The following is a 20,684-nucleotide window of genomic DNA, read 5'->3' as shown; positions in this document are numbered from 1 at the left end:
ATTGTTCTCTTTCCACATTCCCAGCCCAACCCTTTAGATTAAAGACCATTTTCTTCCAGCACAAACAATATTCTAATGACAGCCTGTGATAGGTTTTATGCTGTTGATGTTTCTCATAACCTAAACAGGTTGTAAATGTTCCTCATTGCTGGAAGGTTCCCACAAAGGAAACATTCCCAGTGCCCTTACAAATGATTTCTGTACATTCAGGCATTTTCAGTGAAAAGCTTTGATAGTGGAGGGAAATTCTCTCAAAAGTCGGGGCATACATCCAACTGGATCCATCCTGAGTTGTTCAACTTTACCTACATTTGTCCTGTACTTCCCTCAGGATCAGAGCTGTTGTCCAGCACAACATACACTAAGATTCATCTGGTAAAATTAGTAATTGTTCAAATAAGAAGGAGATTATTTTTAAAGACAGTCTATATTAAAAGGCAATTTCAGATCCAAAATTTCTTTTTAAAAGCCCTAACTTATTTAGAATAATGGACAAACAACTTTGCCCAGCTTTTGCAGTATGTCCTTTTTGCACTTTTTGTTGTGTTTTTGGGTTTTTTTCTTATGTGACATCTGTAAAGACAACTAAGATCATAGGGACTAAGAAATAACCCTTCAAAAGTAAGAGAACATAGACTGCAAATAAGAACAAGTTTGCGACTCTAAAAGACAGCGTAAGAGACAGGAACAACACTGGAACAAAACTTAATGAGGCTTTGAAAAACAAAGGAAAATAATGAATTAATGTCAAGATTTTTTCCTGATTTCTGTATATTTTCTCCCACCAGCAGGTACTGTTCTAGAGAAATGGAATAAACTTATCACTTATTTCCTGGACTGTGTCTTCCCTGTCTTAAGGACCCGTGGTATTTTAAGTTTTCCATGTTTAAAACCAAACAGTTGAAATTGGTTATTTGGGGGAAACATAATTTTAAGTATTTTTAAAGGTATTAAAATGCAACAAAATATGGATTTAAATAATTTTCAAATATACTTTTATTACTTTTCAAATTTAATTACTGTAAGAACAGTATCACTATATTAAAACCTAATTACCTTATACTCTTTCTGGCTTCATGACAATGCTCATAAAATGCTTAATATTCATGTAACATGCTACCTCACCCTGTAATATCACCATATTTATGGAAAGAAATTGTAATCCTCTTTACTGGCTCAGGTTAATTCCAATAAAATATTAAATCCATTTTCTAATCTAAATGAGTTCATTAGGAGAGGCATGGTACTGAGAATACCAAACTCTCTACAGAGTTCAGCTTCATTACATTTCAGTACTGTGCATTTCCAGAGCTGTTGTATTACATTTATGAGGATTTATCTGTACTGTTCCAAAAACATTCATCCTAATTCTACTCCTTCTGTGCATGCTAATCATGAATATGTTAAGTGGAAATACTAAGCCAGCAGCCAATCTCATCCCCAGATGGGTTCAAGTTATGATTACAGACGCAAATTTGCCATGAGCACTCATAAAACTGTGCCAGAGAAGAGGAAATGAAGGTTTGGAGATTCTTTTTTTCCCCATTTTTTTTCTTCACCCCCCCTGCCACCTTTTTTTTTTTTTTTTTTTTTTTTACTTTTTAGTATAGTGGGGGAAAAAATCTTTGCCAGGGAGGAGAAATGTCATAGCACATTTAGATGGTTATTTCCAGTCCGTGAAAATGATTTGCCTTGTGTTAAGCAGTGAAATGTAATGCATGGAACAACTTTAAACAATACAAACCAAACTCCTTTGACTGACCCCTGGTATCTTCATCTAGTTTAAGGGCACCCCTCCACAAAATATTTACACAGATCCCAAAATACAGCTCAAACTTCAGAGTGTAAGTGAAACAAATATCTTCATTAAAAGCAGTGGAAAAGATTCTTTTTACCAGGTCTTCTAGAGCATCACCATCAGGAGTTACTCTCTCAGATAAAATTTTTAGTTTTAAGGAAGAAATCATAAACTAAGGTGCAGACAATTCTTTATATTCAAGTGCCATGTGTTGTGTGTATGAACTGCCAGTCAGCAAAAAAGGGTGACCTTTATCCTCAAACTTTTTCCCTTTCTCTTCAGGAGAACTAAAGCAAGACTTGCTTCGAACAGTTAATTTGGTTTTATCTCTGTCATATACCACCAGCAAGACAAGGAAACCTTTAATGGCCAGATATATATGTAGATGCCCTACTGAAATATGGACAACATGGGCCAGCAGGGACCTTTTTGATCTGCAAGTGGCAGCTCTGTACAGAATTGTGAGAACACATCTATTCTCGAGGAGAGGAACACTCCTTTAAGCTCATCCCCAGAATTAGGACAAGTAGAAGGAAATAAATTAGCTCTGCCCTTTACTTCTGAATCATAAAATCATTCAGGTTGGAATAGAATGGACGTGAGTGGCTGGTTGTTGGCGGGACACACACAAGGAATAACTTGGCCAACTTTAGGTGACTGGCCGCTGGTTGTCACTGTTGCTCCACAAAACAGGAGCTGCAGAGGCGAACTTGCAAAACTAGTTCTCGCAGCAAAAAGTTGCAGACTTTTGGTTGATCCCTTCGTGTGGCCTAAGGTAAAAGCATCCACTGAATTTTAATAGTTTCAAAGCTAGAATGAGGTGTTAAAAAGAAGAGCAGCTTGTCAAATAAAAAGTGACCTGACAATTGGAATTTTTTTTTTGTTATGACAAAACAGACCTGAATATACACAGAAGAAAATTAAATTAAATGCTAAAAAACAAAAAACAAACAAACAAACAAACCACCACCCATATTTTAATCACAACTTTTTAATTCCCTTTTAAAGTCCATATGCAATTTAAAGGTTATGTTACACCAATTTAAAGCTCAACCATGCAAATACTTCTAAATACAATGCTCACCCCAAACCAATCTTATTTCACAGCAGTTGTTACTCTCTTTCCATAATCCCTGCATATTATGGAGCTGAATTCCAAGCATGCAAATATCAGTGCTTCCCTGAGCAGTACCAGTGAGAAATTTGCTTAGAGTACTTACAGTTTTCAGCTACTAACACAAACCACCCAGTGGCACTATTCTGAGTGACAAGCACTGAGTCAATACAGTTTCCAAGGTCAACTCATTAGTTTGCAATTGCCACAGAATCAGACCAAACTGGTTGTGAATCTGGTCTAGCACTTAGTCCCTATATTCTTCTGAGTAGCTTCTCCTCTGAAGATGAAGAGATGACCAATTATTTCACTTAAATGAAAAATACTATTTTTTAAATCAAGGGGAGAAACTTGCAGGGATTCTCTGCAATTAAATATTGGACTTGATGATCTTAGAGGTCTTTTCCAAACTAAACAATTCTATGATTCTATTATGTCCCACTTTATTCTGCTAAGAATTTTCTTACAGGTATCTTATACCACTGAAATGCTTGAGTTTCACAACAATTTGAGTTGAATTTTCACTTTAACCAGGAAGAAAAAGAAGGAGAAAATATTTGGATAGAAGAAAGGATACAAGTTCCAGGTTGGCTCTCATGGGTTCTTGTTTGAATTTTCTTTACTTAAATATATATGAAGTTTTTAAAATCAAGTTTTTTAAAATCAAGGAGCACAATTTTACTGCCTTTTTATAAGGCATATTCTTGAAAAGAGGAAACTGAAGTTTACCAAAATTAAAGAGCATGCTTTCACACTAATATCTCACTGCTAAATAAAACATTCACTGCTAAATAGCAGCACCTGCTAAATGATAAGGAATATACATTTTGCTGCTGTATGTTTATATTTCATTTAAGTAATAAGCTAAAAGGTAACTAATAGTGACAGATCAAACATACTTCATGGGTATTTCCAGAGTTGACCAGCAACACATATCTTCAGATAGCTGCTCCTTGAAACCCATTTTGTCTTTTTTTTTTTTACAGTTTTCTCTTACTTTCACTGTTTTAATGAGCTATTTGTTCATATATCCTTAGTTAAGCAAAAACTCATCTGCCACACTTATATGTCTAAAATAACCAGTGCTAAGTTCCCTCACAGCCAGTGTCTCTGGGCCCAGACAGTGACTTCAGTGACTGCTATTTTGGCTTGTACTGATGAGTATCAATTAACTGTACCAAACCTCCCAAGTTCACAATGCTAAAAGATGTGACTTTGAGTGCAATAAGTCACAAGGCACAAAACCAATTTAAAAAGCATAAAGCTGAAAACAAGGCTGGTAACTGATGGAATCCCCACAATGATTGAGAAAAGAAGGACTAAGAGAGACCATGACTAAGCTTTCTGTCCCATCACACACAGGTTTCTGCCTTAAGATGAAGCATCAGCTGCAGTTTGCCACAGGCACAGGGCTCCCCAAGCAATCCAGCTGTGGTACATGAGTTATTGGCTTGTTAAAAAAAAACCCAAACAAAACAATACTTTGATTGTATGGCGCTGTGGAATAATTTAAGAAGAGCTCATAATCTGCCCAGCATACAGGATAGTGGGTCCCTTTCTACCTTTCTGTTCTGTGCCCTGCCTAAACTTTAATACTTAATTCCTGCTGCTTATGAAGCACAAAAGAGTTGGCAGGGCTGCAGAGGAGTATAAAATTTTGCAGTGGCTTTCACATGTGTCTGAGTACCCAACAGAGAGTATATTAAGGAGATTATTCAATTATTGCATAAATTGGAGTCATCTTTTGCAGCCTACTGTGATCTTAGAAACTCCATTCCTTAAATTTAAAAAAAAAAAAAAATCCTAAAAAGGTATTTTATTTGTAAGTATAATAATAGGGGCAAAATTACTTCAACCCCAGAAAGCTATTTTAAAGCCCTTTGTAAAGTATGTGAATTACAGGTTATTCACAACCTGATTACATTTCACTACATTGTATAGTAGTTAGCTTTCTTCTGACAGTAAGGGGTTTGTAAAAATGTCCTCTTCTATTTTCAGATAAGGAGACTGAATTTCTATAATCAATCTTTTTACTGTGATACTTTCAGTCAGTAAGGAGCTACTGCATATGGACGAAGCAACTTTTATATGTTTATTTGGAGGGACTCTCAGTAGGGGTTTATAAATACCTTGCCCAGCAGCTCCCTGAGGAGAAGGTACATCAAAACCAAGCTGTGACATCAAATTGAGAGATAAATCCACACCAAGGCAGATTTCAGAGCTGCAGAGCTCCATCCCAACAGAGAAGTGATGAGAGGCTGCAGAGTCCGGTCAGGCTCCAAATCTGGAAGCTATGCTGTCAGATTTGGGGACAGACAAAGGAATTTTGCTGTCCAGGAACCAGAAGAAGATGCCCCTGGGGCAAAACCAGCTGTGGTAGTTACATAATTGTGGGTGTAAAGATGACTTTCTTTTACAATATTTAAGGATTTCAGTGACGTGAATGACATGAATGGGTGTTTGGAGTATGGACACGGGAGAAGAGAAGAAAAGAAAAGAGAAAAGAGAAGAGAAGAAAAGAGAAAAGTCCCCGGAACTCTAAGTGACACTTTAGTTCAGGCTAGACCTTCATTAGCATTTTTGTCCAAGGGTATACAGACAATGATTTTATTAAATGTGGCTACTAATTTCCAGAGGCTGATTAATGACCTGTTCTTTTGTAAGATGTTATTTTAAAACACACATGTAACAAATCTTAAACCCTACTTCAGCAAGCCATTAAGCAAATGCTTATCTATTTGACTGTACCAGGAGCAGAGCTGGACAACTGATATATGTAAGTTAAAACCCAGATGGAAATTCAAGGATGAGGCCAAAATGAGCATAAAAGCTTTTCTGAATAGGATTTTTTAAAGGAACTTCTGTTTTAAAAGAAGAGTTACAAAATTATAGCTAGCAGACAATAATGTGCTAAGAAATAAATCAGCAGTCTAAAATAACAATTAAAGACATGTAAGACTAATCACAATCTCATTGCTAATTCACTATTGACACTGGTTTCTCAAATTGCTGATTTCCCCACTGCCTGCAGAGGAGGGCCATGAAGATGCTCAGAGGGCTGGAACAACTCTCCTGTGAAGACAAAGTTGAGGTTGTTCAGCCTGGAGAAGAGAAGGCCTAAGGGAGACCCATTCCAGTACCTAAAGGGAGACTACAGGAAAGATGGGGACAAACCTTTTAGCTGGGCCTCTTGTGATAGGACAAGGGGGAATGGCTTTAAACTGAGAGACAGTAGGTTTAGATCAGCTATTTGGAAGAAGTTCTTTACTGTGAGGGTGCCAAGGCACTGGAACTGGTTGCTCGGATGGGGCTCTGAGCAACCTGGTCTAGTGGAAGGTGTCCCTGCCCATTCCAGCTGGAAACTACCAACCTCTTAAAAGCATTTGACCTGAGGAGAAGATTCATTTCAGTCATCTTTTTGACTGGTATCTACAGCGTCCAACCAAAAATAAGTTTAGCAACCAAACTGTGAAGAAATCAGTGCAACAGGGCAGTGAAGGGGGACAGTAGGTAGTGTTGAAGCAAGAGACTGCCTAGTACATATATTTCAACCTGGCAGCAGTGACTTTTAAGTAGGACTAATCAGTTAAGCTATCAATTAAAGATGAGGCTTGACTGCATCTACTAATGAGAAAAAACAAGGTATCATTATGAGTTGTCAGGATATTACTATTTATTTTCTGTGGAAAAAAAAAAAAAAGTTTCTCCAAATAGCACAAGAGGGAACAAAAGAGAAACAGACTATATGGAGACATAGGACTGAAAAAGAGATAGAAAAAGGCTGGCAGCCACTTGCATGTCTCATTATGTGCTTATGTTATTTATAAAAGGTTCTTTATTTTGCGCTTTGAGAGCATTTCCCACTATTCAGGAATAGGAGCACTAAAGCAAACTTCTTGAGGAAAAGAACCACCCAATCCAACAATAAGTGCTGTGTGATTTTCCTCATCAAATCAATCTGTTTTGGGAGGTGGCAGTCAGGTTAACCACCACTCCTACTTGATTTTTGCAGAGCTAAATTATTCATGAACACTGAAGGCACTGGAGAAACCATCACTAAGATAGAACTACTCTTTGCAATGAATTCATTGATGTGAGAGGAAAAATACATAATCAAAGGAGGGGGGAGGGAATGGCACAAGCAGTGTCAGACAAGTTGAACTCAAAGCAGCAGAAGACCTTAACTCTGTTTTAATTCTATAGATTTAGATTTATGCCTGACTCCCTATTACATTTTTCATTAAATCCATTAGAAACAGTTATCTAAAACAAGGACATAGTCAAAACAATTATGTGACTACCTGCCTTCTCTATTTTCCAAAACCAGCTCTTCTTCCAGACTCTTTCTTTACTTACATAGGTACAACACAAGCTATCATAACAAAAACAGTTGTAGAAAGTATTTTATTATTTAACTTCAGTAACACGTTAAAAAATGTGGATTCTTTGGTATCCAGCAGATATTAACTGGTTTAGATATTTATGAAAATGTACCTGTTATTGTTACCCATTAGGGGGGTTGGTTGAGGATTTGGGTTTTTTTCCTTGCTTCCCATAAAATGTCAAAACCACTCAACTATGATTTTGTACAGTCACATGATATTGCATTTCTCCTATTAATAGATATCTCCTTTTTTTTCAGGTAAAAAATATATTGTTCACATAATGGAAGTTAAAATCTTTAAAAAGAACTAAAGGAACTCCATACTTTATCATGTGGTGATTGTTCATCCCAGGACCCTACCATATTCCATTGAAAGGTAATATTACTTTTGATACTGTCTAAAAAATCAGTATTTACCAGCTACAGCATTAAAAAGAACATCAAGACATTATACTACCTCTAACTGCTGAGATTTTTTTCTCTTATATTAATTAAATTATGAATAATTCCCATCCACTTGGTATTAACTCTGAAAGAAATTCCAGAGGGAACCAGCCCAGAGGGCCAGAAAAAAAGGAAACTCTTAAGCAGGCAGAGCAGAAATTCAGGCTACATGGGAATTATCAGAGTCTTTCCTTGCTGAATGTACCTCAAACCTCTACCTCTGCTGGCCCCAGGATGGTCACAAGGTGTAAAGGCATCCACCGAGGTGGCATTATACAAAAGATGCATTGCTGTGATCAAATTGCATGCTTTAAGAAAGCACAATTTAATAAAAAAGATGATATTATGATGTACGATAAAGTACCTAGTAAACAAGGTTTTAAGATGAGAGGATAGGGAACATTGGCTAAACCTCTTAAGTATGAGAAATAAAGTAACATTAAAATGTAAAGCCTTTTCTACCCACAAAAGGTGTACAAAAGAGAGAGGGAAGTGAAATTTCACAGTAATTGTAAATTTTAAAACTGTGAGAGGAAATCGGAATCCAGTACTTTAATTACTCTTTATGACTCCATCTTGACTCAGGAGCAATATTTTTTCTTGAAATATTTTCTGTGGACTTATTTAAAGGCAGCATTGCCCATGGAATACAAAACTTAGTCTGGAAGTTAATCATGGTAAAGCTTCAGCCCATCCACCTGGCCTCAGCAGGTCCCTACACCTGGGAGCACCTCTGGCTCCAGATTCCTTTTTCCCTGCCATGTGCACAACGAGCTCTTCAGACACATTACAAACACCAGGCACCAATCTCAGCTTCTTTTTCTAGCTGCTGCCACAGGGCTAATGCCAAAAGCAAGGGCAGAAAATGAAATATTCTTTTCACCTATTGCTCAGCAGCGCTCTGAGGCTTCCCAGGTAAGATCTGAGACTCAAAAAAGCAAACTAATCTAGCAAAGCCTTCTAGTTTTTGGTCTTTGGCAGCTCTAGCTACATATTTTGTTAGAATAAGGAATTATATAAACCCATCAGCTCCTGTTTATTTTCATGATGATTTTTTTTAAAGTGACTAACACTGAAGTAGGATTAATTTAAAACATTAACCTTCTCAAAATACTGGCCTCCTACAGAAAAAACTCAACCTGCATATGACATATTACACAAGCTACACAGTGATATGCCTTACTATGCAAAAAGATACATCCCAGGAAAAACTAGAAAAAGCTGGACAAAAATGTAACCTGAATATTTTCTCAGATGGAACTCTCAGGTTATTTGCTAAAAATCAGAAGCCAGACTTAGTGGCAAGCTTCTGGAAACTTGCACAGCTCTGATAAGAAAGGACATCTTTCATAAATATTCATTAAAAATTACCTTTTCTGGATCATGAATTTTTCAAGCAGACACTGGTTTGACCTCTGCAAGGAACAAAACCCAGCCCATAGCAGAATGTCTCCATTTTCTCACAAAAAAAACCAAAAAAAACCAAAAAAACCCAACAATGAACCAACAACGAAAATCCCAAAAAAAACCCCCACCAAACAAGAAACCAGCTGGCTTTTCTTGTTGAGCATCTACTTTTTTTCCATTAAAAAAAGCCCTGGGTCAGTTAGCTTTGCAACCAAGCATCCAAACATTAATATTAAATTCAAATTACAGTCTTTAAATTCCAGAGTGTTACCTCATTATTTTCTTGAAAAATTGATTGTGAGGCAAGACAATGATTTGCATTTTAAACAATTTTCTAATCTAGCTTCACCATTCCTCACACATCTTTCAGTTCAAACAAGACAGTTGTAACTGGTAATCTTAAAGCACTTCATTGACACCTCCTGAGCTAGGAAGACAGGAATGCATTTTTAAGTCTTCTCAAGCAGCTTCTTCCTGCTGGGAACTGGGGACTCCCCTTGCACAGGTGTTATCACACCAGGTAAAACAGGCAGATTATTCAGTGCCATCATCACTGGCTGGCAAGAAAGGTATAAATGGGTGCTGGGACAGCTGAACTCAGGTGTGCTGTGCTGAAGAACTCCTGACTGCCTGTGATCTCTCCCCAGGGACTCTTTCACAGGGGTGTTTCAATCTAATCAGCTAGTAAAGACTTGCAATACACTTTTTAAACAACCTTAATTTTAAACCATCATCATAACATTTGCAGCTTCATCCCTTTTGCTTTTCACCTTTACCCTAACACCTTGATGCACAGACCAAAACACCACCAGCCGATGCAGGCAGAAGCAGTGGGCATTTTACCTCAGCTCCATACACAAACTGGCTCCAAAAAAGAGAATTATCCCTTGTAACAGTATTTTGACTTGGCTGGTCAAAAAAAGAGAGTATCATCATGCTTTGTGCATCTTCCTATAGTGGTATCATCATAATTTCTCCTTATAATCTCATTATTGGGAGGTTACTTGAAAACTAAGGATGGAAATGAGACATTTTCTTGTATGATTTCGCCTAGTCTTAGGAATCTGAATGGGTGATGTGTTAAGCAAAATATAACAGACACTTTCTCTTCAGATGCTCTGTTCAATTCCTCCTCTCCCCCCAGCTTGTAGCAGACAAACCCTATGAACATAGATCTAAATGTAATAGAACCACAGCTAACAGGGGAAAAAAAAATAGGAAGCTGCAAACTTTAAATTTTGGCATGCTTTTATAAAATTCTGCTTACTACACCGTTCTCAAACACCATAATTCATTTAAGCAAAACTGCATGATTTATTGCTTAAGATGAACATAAAATCCTTCCAGTGCACAAACTTATTGGGACATGCTAGCAGGGCTTAAGCTGTGTATTCACAGAGCTTCAGCAGCAAAAACAATTCTATGGGGAGAGGTTGAATTGTGTCTATCTCGAGTAGGAGGGCAGGACCAGGCATAAAGCTGCATCAGCACACTACAACCCAGGCACAGTAATAGCCACATGCTAAAAAATGATTGAAAAATGTTCAGCATGGGAGGGGACTTTTAGAGAGTTTAATCTTGTTCACTTAACTCTTTGTTTTTACATGCATTTCTTTAGTTTGCCAATGACAGAAAAAAAATGAAAGAAATTACGGTCTGAATGCCAAAATAGAGTGGTTTGTTTGGTATAGAGGACAGAAATGTGTCAGGGGCCTTTATTACATTTTACATGTCGCTGCTTATGTGCAGAGAGAGCGAGAGGGAGAGGAAATGAAGCAACCCAGTTGCCAGAGAATCAAGATGTGGCAAATAATATATGCTCCCCCTTTCAAAGGCAAGGTGCATATACACATATAGGCTATTCATTGTGAACAACAGAATTGCTATTTGCCTATTTCAAATGGAATCCAAATGTGCCAAGCACAGCAAGAATACTGAGAGCAAAGAGTGCTTAATATTCTAGCCCAGCTCACTGAAAAAAGCACTGAATTGACAGAGCAGTGTTCTGTAGAGCAACATGATGTGTCTGCTTTAAATGGAGAATAATGGATTTAAGTTTAGTGCAGAACTAAAGGGCTCAATTACTATTCATGAATTCTGAAATGTTCTACTACAGAAACTCCTTTTGCATGAAATGTTCATCAGAATCAACGTGTGGAACTACAAAAAGTAAACCTTGCCCCCTCACGCAATACAGTACTTACCTAGATTTGTGGATTTACAAAGAGCATTGTTGCGGCATTTATCTAAAGCCACCTAGACTACAGAATAAACTATTTTAAATGTGCTTCAGAGGGTTGCTGTAGGGAAAGATGCTCTACTAGTGACATTTTTTGTTGCTTTTAGATAACTACTTCACCATTTGCCTACCCTAAGATGGGACCAATGCTTCAGGAAAGCTTATTTCCATGAGGTCTCAAGGGAGCCTTTTGGGCAGCAATGTGAGAAGGACAGTTTGCAAGCCCTTTGAAGGGTTTCTCTGACATAGCTGGATTTTTTCTACAAATTGCATTACCACCCAGAGCTCCAGTAATCTCTTTTTGTTCTTTCTGTAAATATTCAAAAACTCAATCTTCATTCAGCCCAAAGTCAGAAGCAGTACCTACATCCTGTACAATTCAGCATTTCACTGGAAATACAGGGTTTATCCCAAAATTCAGAAACCTCATCAGCTTCCACAGGCTTAGTCTGTAAAGTTAGTATGCAACATGGGGTTTGATAGGTTGCTAAAATGCAATCAGAGAATTGTCTTCTCTCTTGTGTTGCATATACAGGCAGGTATTGATGTCTCATAGAACTATTTTTGAAACCTAAGCACATGACTCTTCAGATATGGTTGCCTGCAGTTTGCAGTACTCATTATAATTATGACTAATCACAAGGAATATTTTTGCTCAGAATGGGAAAAAAAGTAGTGCAACCTGTCTTTAATATAAGATGTTGCTGGTATATCCCTTCTAATTATGTTCAAGTGATAATCTCCCTTAAAAATTCATATATCTTTTCTTTCTTTGTAACAAAAGGCCAAATGAATCATCTCTCGGCTTGGAAAACATCTGCCATTCAATATCTATTAGCATATAAAGGATGACAGTTCTTCAAACATTTGTGTATCCTGCATTATAATTGAGATTAGCACAGGAATTTTTTTTGTTTGTTTATTTCCCCAAAACACTATCTTTTAAAGAGTGGAAAGTTTGGTGTGCTTTCTGAATGTTCAGATGACTGTCAGTCCTGAAGGGCTTCCAGGGGCTTTGTGTTAACAATCTCCTTCTGTTTGCATATTCCATCCCTCAAAGCAGCACATGTATAATTTTCTCATCATTGTGTGCCATCTGGAGTATATTGCTCGAACTGCAGGTTGAAAATAAGGTCTAAGGAGAATTTTCATTGCTTATATCTGGAAATATTATCTATTTCAAGGCCTTTTTCTTGTATAACATATCTGAAGTTTGGTTAGGACTTTGCCAGCATTTACAGTACTGTAGGAACTTCATTTGGGAAATCAGTTTTTTTTTTTACCCTGTCTGCTGTCCTTTTCCTTCACAGTGAACTAGAATCCAGGAGAGATGAAAACCAAATCTGATGCCTACCCCTAAATTTTCATGATACCTCGACTAAGTAGCACAAGCTATGAACAAAACCAGCCATGACTGCTTATTTACACTTCCAGTTCTGAAAAATTAAAGGGAAAGTGAAGTAAAAAAACACTGACAAAGAAATTGCAATGAACTGATGACAGTCATCCAGGGTCACTTGACAAAGAAACTTGAAAGCTGTATTAGCTCCCTTTTAAGTTTTAAGTCATGTTTTGAGGAAGAAGACCAAGAGCAGGTCTGGAAATAACTACAGGAGCAGAGATGTCTTAACTAATTGCAAGTTCAACCGAAGAAGGAAACTTCACAGGAAAAAAGGCTTCTGCTGCCAGGGAAATGCCACAGGGAATGAAACCCTGACTCCTTAAACAGCCACAGCCTAAGGCCAAAGAAGAGAAAAAGCAGACACATGATACACTCTCATCCTTTAAATGAGCTCTACCTTTCCTTACACTAAGAGGGAGCTCTTTTTCTTCTTTTTTGTTTTCTCTTTTTTGTTTTACACATAAAATCTGGGAGTGTCTTAATTTGTTTCAAAACCAGGTATTTCTAAAAGGGGAAAGTGCAGCGCATGTGAATTGCTCTGACGCACCAGAGAAGGTTGGGTTGGATCTGGGTATCTATAGGAGCTGGATCCAAGATCCTGTTTTCTAAGGGTCTCACTGACCCATGATGTGGGAGCCAAGCTTAGAAATATTGTGAGCATGCCTTTGTAGCTGAACTTCCACAAGGCTGTATGGCAAAGAGGTTCAACTAAAATTTTAATGTTTAGAGGGGCTAAATTTCAAAATTTCAAAAATCTTTCATTGCAAGGAATGAGACAAAAGGTAGAAAGTCAGTTTGGTATGACAGCTCCTTCATCAGGTAAGAAAATATGATTTAAAGGAGGCAGCTTTTGCTCTCCACACCATGGTACTGAATGGGGACTGCTGTGTTACCTTGAATTCTTTAATGCACCTTGGTTAAATAGTGACAAAGACTAGACTCAGACAATTTATTTTATGCAATCTAATGTTGCTGGACTACAGCTGAGATTACTTGAGGTAGGAAAATTTATCAGGATTCATCCAGTTGGAACAGTATAGATTAACTCTGTTGCCATAGAAACATATGATTTTGGCATAGCAAACACAAGAACAGTACATCGAGCCTGGTATTTCACTTCTACTAAGGACTATCACCTGATTATTCAAGGGATGATTATAATAAAATGTATATAATATGCACCTCTTCATAAATTTGAGGTTATTAAAACAGCATTCTTGGAGTTACCAAAAAGTAGTGCAAAATTACTTCATATTATTCTATGCACACTGAAAAGCACAAAAACTGCAATAATTAAATGTATGCAAGTATCCTAATTTTCTGTAATATGAAACTTCTGATAATTTTTTTTCCTGACAGATAATTATTTGAATTTATTTGGACAACTCTCAGACATCTTCAATAATATTTTGTAAATGCAAACCTTCTTGCAAAAAACAAGGTTGAGTGCTAAATCATATTAGTAGCTCAACCATTTTTCTCTTATATGTCTTTAACACTTTGAGTGGTCTTCAAGTTTGCTGTCTTCCTACAAACTAATTTATTTAACATTATTTTTCCGCTACTATGTCTAACAGAATTTCCTTTCTTGACCCATTTCTTCACATGTGGGACACACAGAAACTGGCAGCTGTTTAAACCAGAAGCAGCCATTTGTGGAATGTGGTCCAACAGTTTGTACAGCAGAAGCACTGCCCCTTATTTCAGCCATTCCTGCGTGGAATTCAGCTCACAGCTGAGTGACGCTGCAGCTTTCAGACAAACACTAACTCTCAATTTACAGCTCTGTCAAAATGAAGTAGCACATACCTTTCTAATCTGTTCTACTGGTTAATCACTTTAAATATTTTGAATCTTAGTACTAGTTTAAACTTAACTGCCTAGTTTTCAGAAATTGCAAGTTTTCATATCTTCAGCTAGCAAATTTCAGAGAAGAGTAACATTGGGCATCTTCCTCATGGGTAACAGGTTAGTGACTCAAAAAAACTTTTTTATTAACAGTTTTTTCCAAATAAATGATTCAAATATGTTCTAAAGTATATGCAAAAAAATTAAGCCAGTTCAGTTTTTCACTTTACAGATTTTCATTTTAGATTGCAAGCAAAATTTAAACAAGTATGCTCTAGAAAGAATGAGATACAGGTAACGGTAAGTCTGTGACACTGGATTCTACATTTTAATTCTGGAGCACCTTCATATTAAAGAGACATTCATTCTAATAAGAAATGTAACTCAGAATCTGCAAAGTTTTGAGACAATATTCACTGGACTAAACATGTTTTTTCACCCCATATTAGATGTCTCTTCCTTTTCTCTTTGGTAAACCACACCAGTATTAAACACAGATGAAAGCTTACAAGTGATCAGAATTACACCATCTCTATTTTCGTGTGTGCAGTCTTTTATTACTCTTCTTATATAGGAGCTGTGGTTGGAAAGCTCACTTTATTATATATCTCTCATTGCAAGCATAGGAAACATCAGGTAGACAAAATGTTTCAAAATGTGCTACACTTTTCAAGCAAGAAAATTCATGTATATAAACACCCATGATTCCACCTGAACTTAGTGACTCTTATAGAGAATATATTGTTTAATTCTATGGGTATTTTGGGGCCTCAGCAAAGAAAATACCAAATATCTTTAAAATATTCTCCCTCAGTAGGAGACTGGAAATGTACATTATTTAAAAGGCTTTTTTTGAAAGGTGGCTTTTTGATAAGATGAAATCTCTTTATTCTAAAGAAAAATTATTATTATTATATTGAACATTTTTCTTAATATTGTAGGCTGACTATAAAGTCTTTTTATTTCACGCCTCCAAAATCTTTCCAAAATAAGTAGTATTTTGGTGGGATGACGTCATCCAAATGCCAGATGCTCACCCAGCAGTTTTCATTTGCTCTCCTCAACAGGACAGTGGGAGAAAATAAGACAGAAAAACACATGGGGCAAGATAAACATCTTATCAGTATCCACTGTGGACAAAATAGATTTGCCTTGGGGGATATTGAATTAATTTGTTGTTAATCAAAATAACTTTGGGTTGTGAGGAGCAAAGACAAAAAAATAAACACCTTCAGAATCTTGCCCAGGCTCAACTTCACTCCAATATTCCCGCTCCTCTACCTCTCCCAACACAAGCAGAGCAGGGGAAGGGGAATGGGGGCCATGGTCAGTCTATAGTAAGTTTTCTCTGCTGCTCCACCTTCCTCACACTTCTCCCTTGCTCTGGCATGTAGACAGCCAATAACAATTTTTAACCATCTACTTTTTAGACACACTCACGATCTATTAAAAATATAGACCAAAGTTTGATCAATTTCTGATTTGGAAATAAGGTAATGCTAGACAGATTTTAAAGCAGACCTGTCAGAACCCACACATATGTTTCTTTAGAACGGTGTTCTGCTTTCACATGTGTTTTTCTATCTCACAGTTGTCTGCCATCTGGGTATGCTGCATCCTTCAATCCACTGAGGCATCTTTTAAACCAGATCAAATTAAGTTCTTCAGGACCATTCCTTCACTATTATCTCCAAGCATTCTACCCACTGGCATGTCACCTCTTAAGTCCAGGCAGCTAACACAGCTAATACATATTTCAGAATGTGACAAAAAAACCAACCAACCCACCAGACATAGCTACTGTATTCCAATGACAGGACAAAACTAATTGCTTTGATACTGGAAAGCGTTTCACCAAAAAAAAAAGAAAGGACTGCTTAAAAAGCAAACAAGCAAAGCACCTACAAAGTGGATCACATCACCATTTAGCTATTGAAAATGTGAGGAGTTAAATGATTTGTACTTACAAAATATTATGTCTTCAGTAGTTCACAACAGGAATTGCTCTAAAGTTTGCTTTTCACTCTGCTTGAAACAGAATAGATCCGTTGTGAATCAGCAAAAACAATTAGTTTTTCCTAGGAGTTTTTACTATTTTGAACCTGATTCCCCACAGCAGCATTGGCTCCCCATTGACCTGCACAGGTGGCCAGCTCCCAGCCTGACAGCTTCCTAAATCGGTCTCACTGGCAAGGGGACAACTGACAGCTAAATCACAGTTCCTATATGACACCTACTGCACAGGAGACAATTAGTAAGGGCTCGAACAGGTGACTTCCAGAACTTCTCTTCCAACCTGAATCTTCCTGTGTTTCTCACAATCATTTTCCCTGGCAGAACAACTCCTCTAGTCACAGGCAGATGCATCAGCAGCTATCCAGGCACCTCTGAACCTAAACTGTTCCAGAAAATCTCCAGGCTCTGCCTAAATATGAAGATGGCCCTAATGATGCTGCCGGTAGTGTCATTCAAAAGAATGAAGAGAGATTTTTGAAGGGGGATTCTGCTTCCTTCTACTGTTCCTTTTAGGCTCAGGATGTGTTATCACCAAAACTGCTGCAATCAACTTTAGTAGACTTAAAAGATACTTTTGTTAAAATTATCCTTTTCTGCCACACACTTTCTCATGAGGCACTCACATACTTCACCACCACAACCTGTGAATACAATTATTCAAAAGCTTATGCAATTATGTTTGCTTTTCAACAGACATCTAGCACATGTGACTGCCAGCTTCATGCTCTCTTGCTGTTACTTACCATAGTCACGGAAAGTCCAATGTCTAAATTTTCTAAGAGGCCTTTATATGTAGGAATACAATTATTCCTCTCCTCACTGTTTCCCAACCCCTTCTCCATAGACGGTGAGTTGGGGTACTGAAAAGCTGTCTGGACACAGTCCTGGGCAGCTGGTTCTAGATGGCACTGCTTGAGCAGGATGGGTTGGACCAGAAGATCTTCCGATGTCCCATCCAACCTCAACCATTCTCTAATTCTGTGAGTTTGGAGCCTTGACACTTCACATCTCGTGAGGACTTGTGCCATAGGACTTTCAGGCTCTTAAGGGGTTGAGATATGCTTGTTTCCACTCTCATGAAAGGTGACAGCACTGAACAAACAAGTTTAGCAGTACACTCAGGCACCGGTAAATTAGAGCACCCAGAAGCATAAATAACTGCAGTCTAAATATCTTTAAACTTGTAACCAGAGCTAAAATGTTGTTACTTCAGTCAACATGCAAAAAAAATTTGCATTTTCCAGGAGACATTTCTTATATGGAGTTATATTTTTTAAAGTTGATTCAAGCATTCTCTGACAACCATAAAAAAAGAATACAAGTGAAATTTCTCTGGCTTCTATCCATAAAACTCTCTGTTGATGTGGTTAATCTTTAGATGTTACCCTTCTTTTGAGGTCACAAACTTAACAGTGATATCTGCATTACTGTACTGTGGTAAAGTACTAGAATCCATGTAATAACTTAAGGTTTTTTAAAAAATATTGCGCCTTGTCATGGCAAGAGCCACCTACCATACTGAACAGATTATTTTGTAAATGTTTGAGTTTATTTTTCAGTTCAGTCTGGAACATAAATACAGCTGATGGATGTACACAAGAATTACTGTAAATTAAATTTTTTACTTTTTTTTTTCAAATCTTCTGGAGGGAAAAATTTTGTACAACAATTCTATTGACGCCTTAGGTTTTAACTTTTATATTTTCCAAATCCTTTACTGCTTAGTGTGTAACTCTGAAGTTTCTTGTAGCCTGTTAATTTCTGCTCTCATGCTAAGCAGACATAACAAAGCCTCTCCAGGCCTGCTCTCCAAGGACACCAAGACTGTCCTAGGCCCAAGAAGTATAAACCAAAAGCTTCTGAGAGGGGGGCAAGATGAGGGGAAATTACATCATTAACTGAAGCTTTAATTGGAGAATTAACCCTGATATGCAAATGAACCAAACCTATAAAAGTGTAAAGAACTCGTCACCTTTCATCCATCTTGGGGTCCATTTTGGCAGTAGCCTCTGGCCCCCAAGGGGTACCTTTGAAGGCCTTTCAAATAAATACCTACCTTATTCCCTTACTCCTGTCTAGTCTCTGTTTCTAGGAGGCCTCTTAAGGCATCACTATCATTTCATTTTACAAGAAACGTCTGGGGAAATTACTTTTAATCTATGTGAAACCATACACCTAGTGTTTTGAAAATGGCAAAAAAAGTCTATAGTTCTTTATTTCCAAAGAAACCACCTTTGTTACTGACGTGTTTCACAGCACAACTGACAAAACTCAGGAAAGGGAGACAGATAATGGCAGATATTCTCAGTCCATTTATAAGCAAGTACGTATGCATCCAACCTTGCAAGAAAGTCCTTTTGCCCTTCCAGCATCTCATTTTAGATGATAATAATACATGTAAACCTTCTTCACATTAAAGAAAAAAACCAAAATATGCTCAGTAAATTTAACACCTGTGGAATATTTAAGCATCTAAGATTTGAACTCCTTCTTGTGTCCTTCCCCATGAAGTATTTACTTTAAGTCTTGTGTATGCGGCTCTGATTTATCTGTTGAGGTGGGCAAACGAGTATTCAAACAAATATATGTGGCTTCTAATGCTGGCCCTGCAGCAGCCAAAGTATAAAATGCATCAGCCCTACATGACAAGTTCCATCTCTGGGGGTTTTTTTGACAATATCCCAACATCCTCACCAGGAACTAGAGGGGAGAGAAGCACACAATGAATTTTCATTTTAGAATGTGGATACACTCCAGCTGAGAGTCCAGATGCTTCTAGACTTCTTCCCACAATGACATCTTTTCAATGGAGAAATCATAATAAATGTTTTTAGACTAAAATCAGGATTCCTTAGGATTTATTCTGAGGTGATTGTGGCTTTCTACTCTTTTGGTTTCCTACAGCAGTATCTCAAGCGATTTGGGAATGAATTGTATTACTGAATGACAAAAATGTAGCTAAGTCCAGAAGACTTGTGCACCGTTTTAGAAATTTTGATGGAAATATAAATTTAAGGCCATTTTGCAGGTTCTCTCTTTTATTTCACACAGTATTTCTTTCAAAGGGTGCTTGTTAGAGCAGTGCTCCCTATTCTGGCCCCAGGTCCCCGAGGAGCTCATCAGTGGTCCTTCAGGGATCAATGGAAGACTTTTACTTAACTGTGAAACTGAGCCACCGTTTACAAACAGGGGCCCTTCCAGGACAGGAGAGGTCGTTTCCAGGGAGGTTTAAAGTGAAAAGAAGGAAATCAATACATAGTTTTAAAAATAACTCTGTTCAGAGAAGAGGGGAAGCAACCATACAATGGGACATTTTTTAATTGTTTACTCTGTGTGTTACAGTGTCAGGCAGCAAGTACAGCATTTTCTATGCCACACATGAAGCAGAAGGCATTTTTCACAATGGAAAACAACGCCAATAAGTGGCACAATTTTAGCATCTTCCAAAAACAGCAATAATTTTAAGGAAAGGAAGAAATATATAAGAAAAACTGGAAATAAATGCTAAAAACCATGCAAATTATCAGCTCCAGTTTCAAACTTTACCCCACTGAGTTATCTTATTTTGACTTTGGTTTTCATTGAGCAGAGGACAGTCTCACAAGTTTACATTAAATGGTTTGTGTTTACCTGAACTGGTTTGTAGAATCACACTATAATCAGCCTGGAGGCAGTGGGGGGAGCAGCAGTCAGAACCAGGTTTTCACAGGTTGATCAGCTGGTTGCATGAATTCTGACAAATACAAAATGATTCACAGCTCTCATTTTGGAAAATCCAGCCCTCTCTGTTTCCATTTCCATATCCTCCTGAACTGTAACAATCCACTGGTAAATGCCTAATTTGCCCCCAAATTCTTTTGAGAATTTACCCAGAGTACTTCTCAGATTATGGCAGTATATCTGAAACCTGTGATACAGACATGAAAATGCAGAGTCTGCATTAAAAAACGATTTTATTTTTGAGATCTTGGCATAAATTAGTGCTTGCAGGGAAGAGGGTATCAAAGATCCTTGCAATGACACCTTCAGTAA

The sequence above is a fragment of the Corvus cornix genome, chromosome 1 (assembly GCF_000738735.6).
Source record: "Corvus cornix cornix isolate S_Up_H32 chromosome 1, ASM73873v5, whole genome shotgun sequence".
Taxonomy (NCBI): domain Eukaryota; kingdom Metazoa; phylum Chordata; class Aves; order Passeriformes; family Corvidae; genus Corvus; species Corvus cornix.
This window is presented reverse-complemented; position numbering follows the sequence as displayed.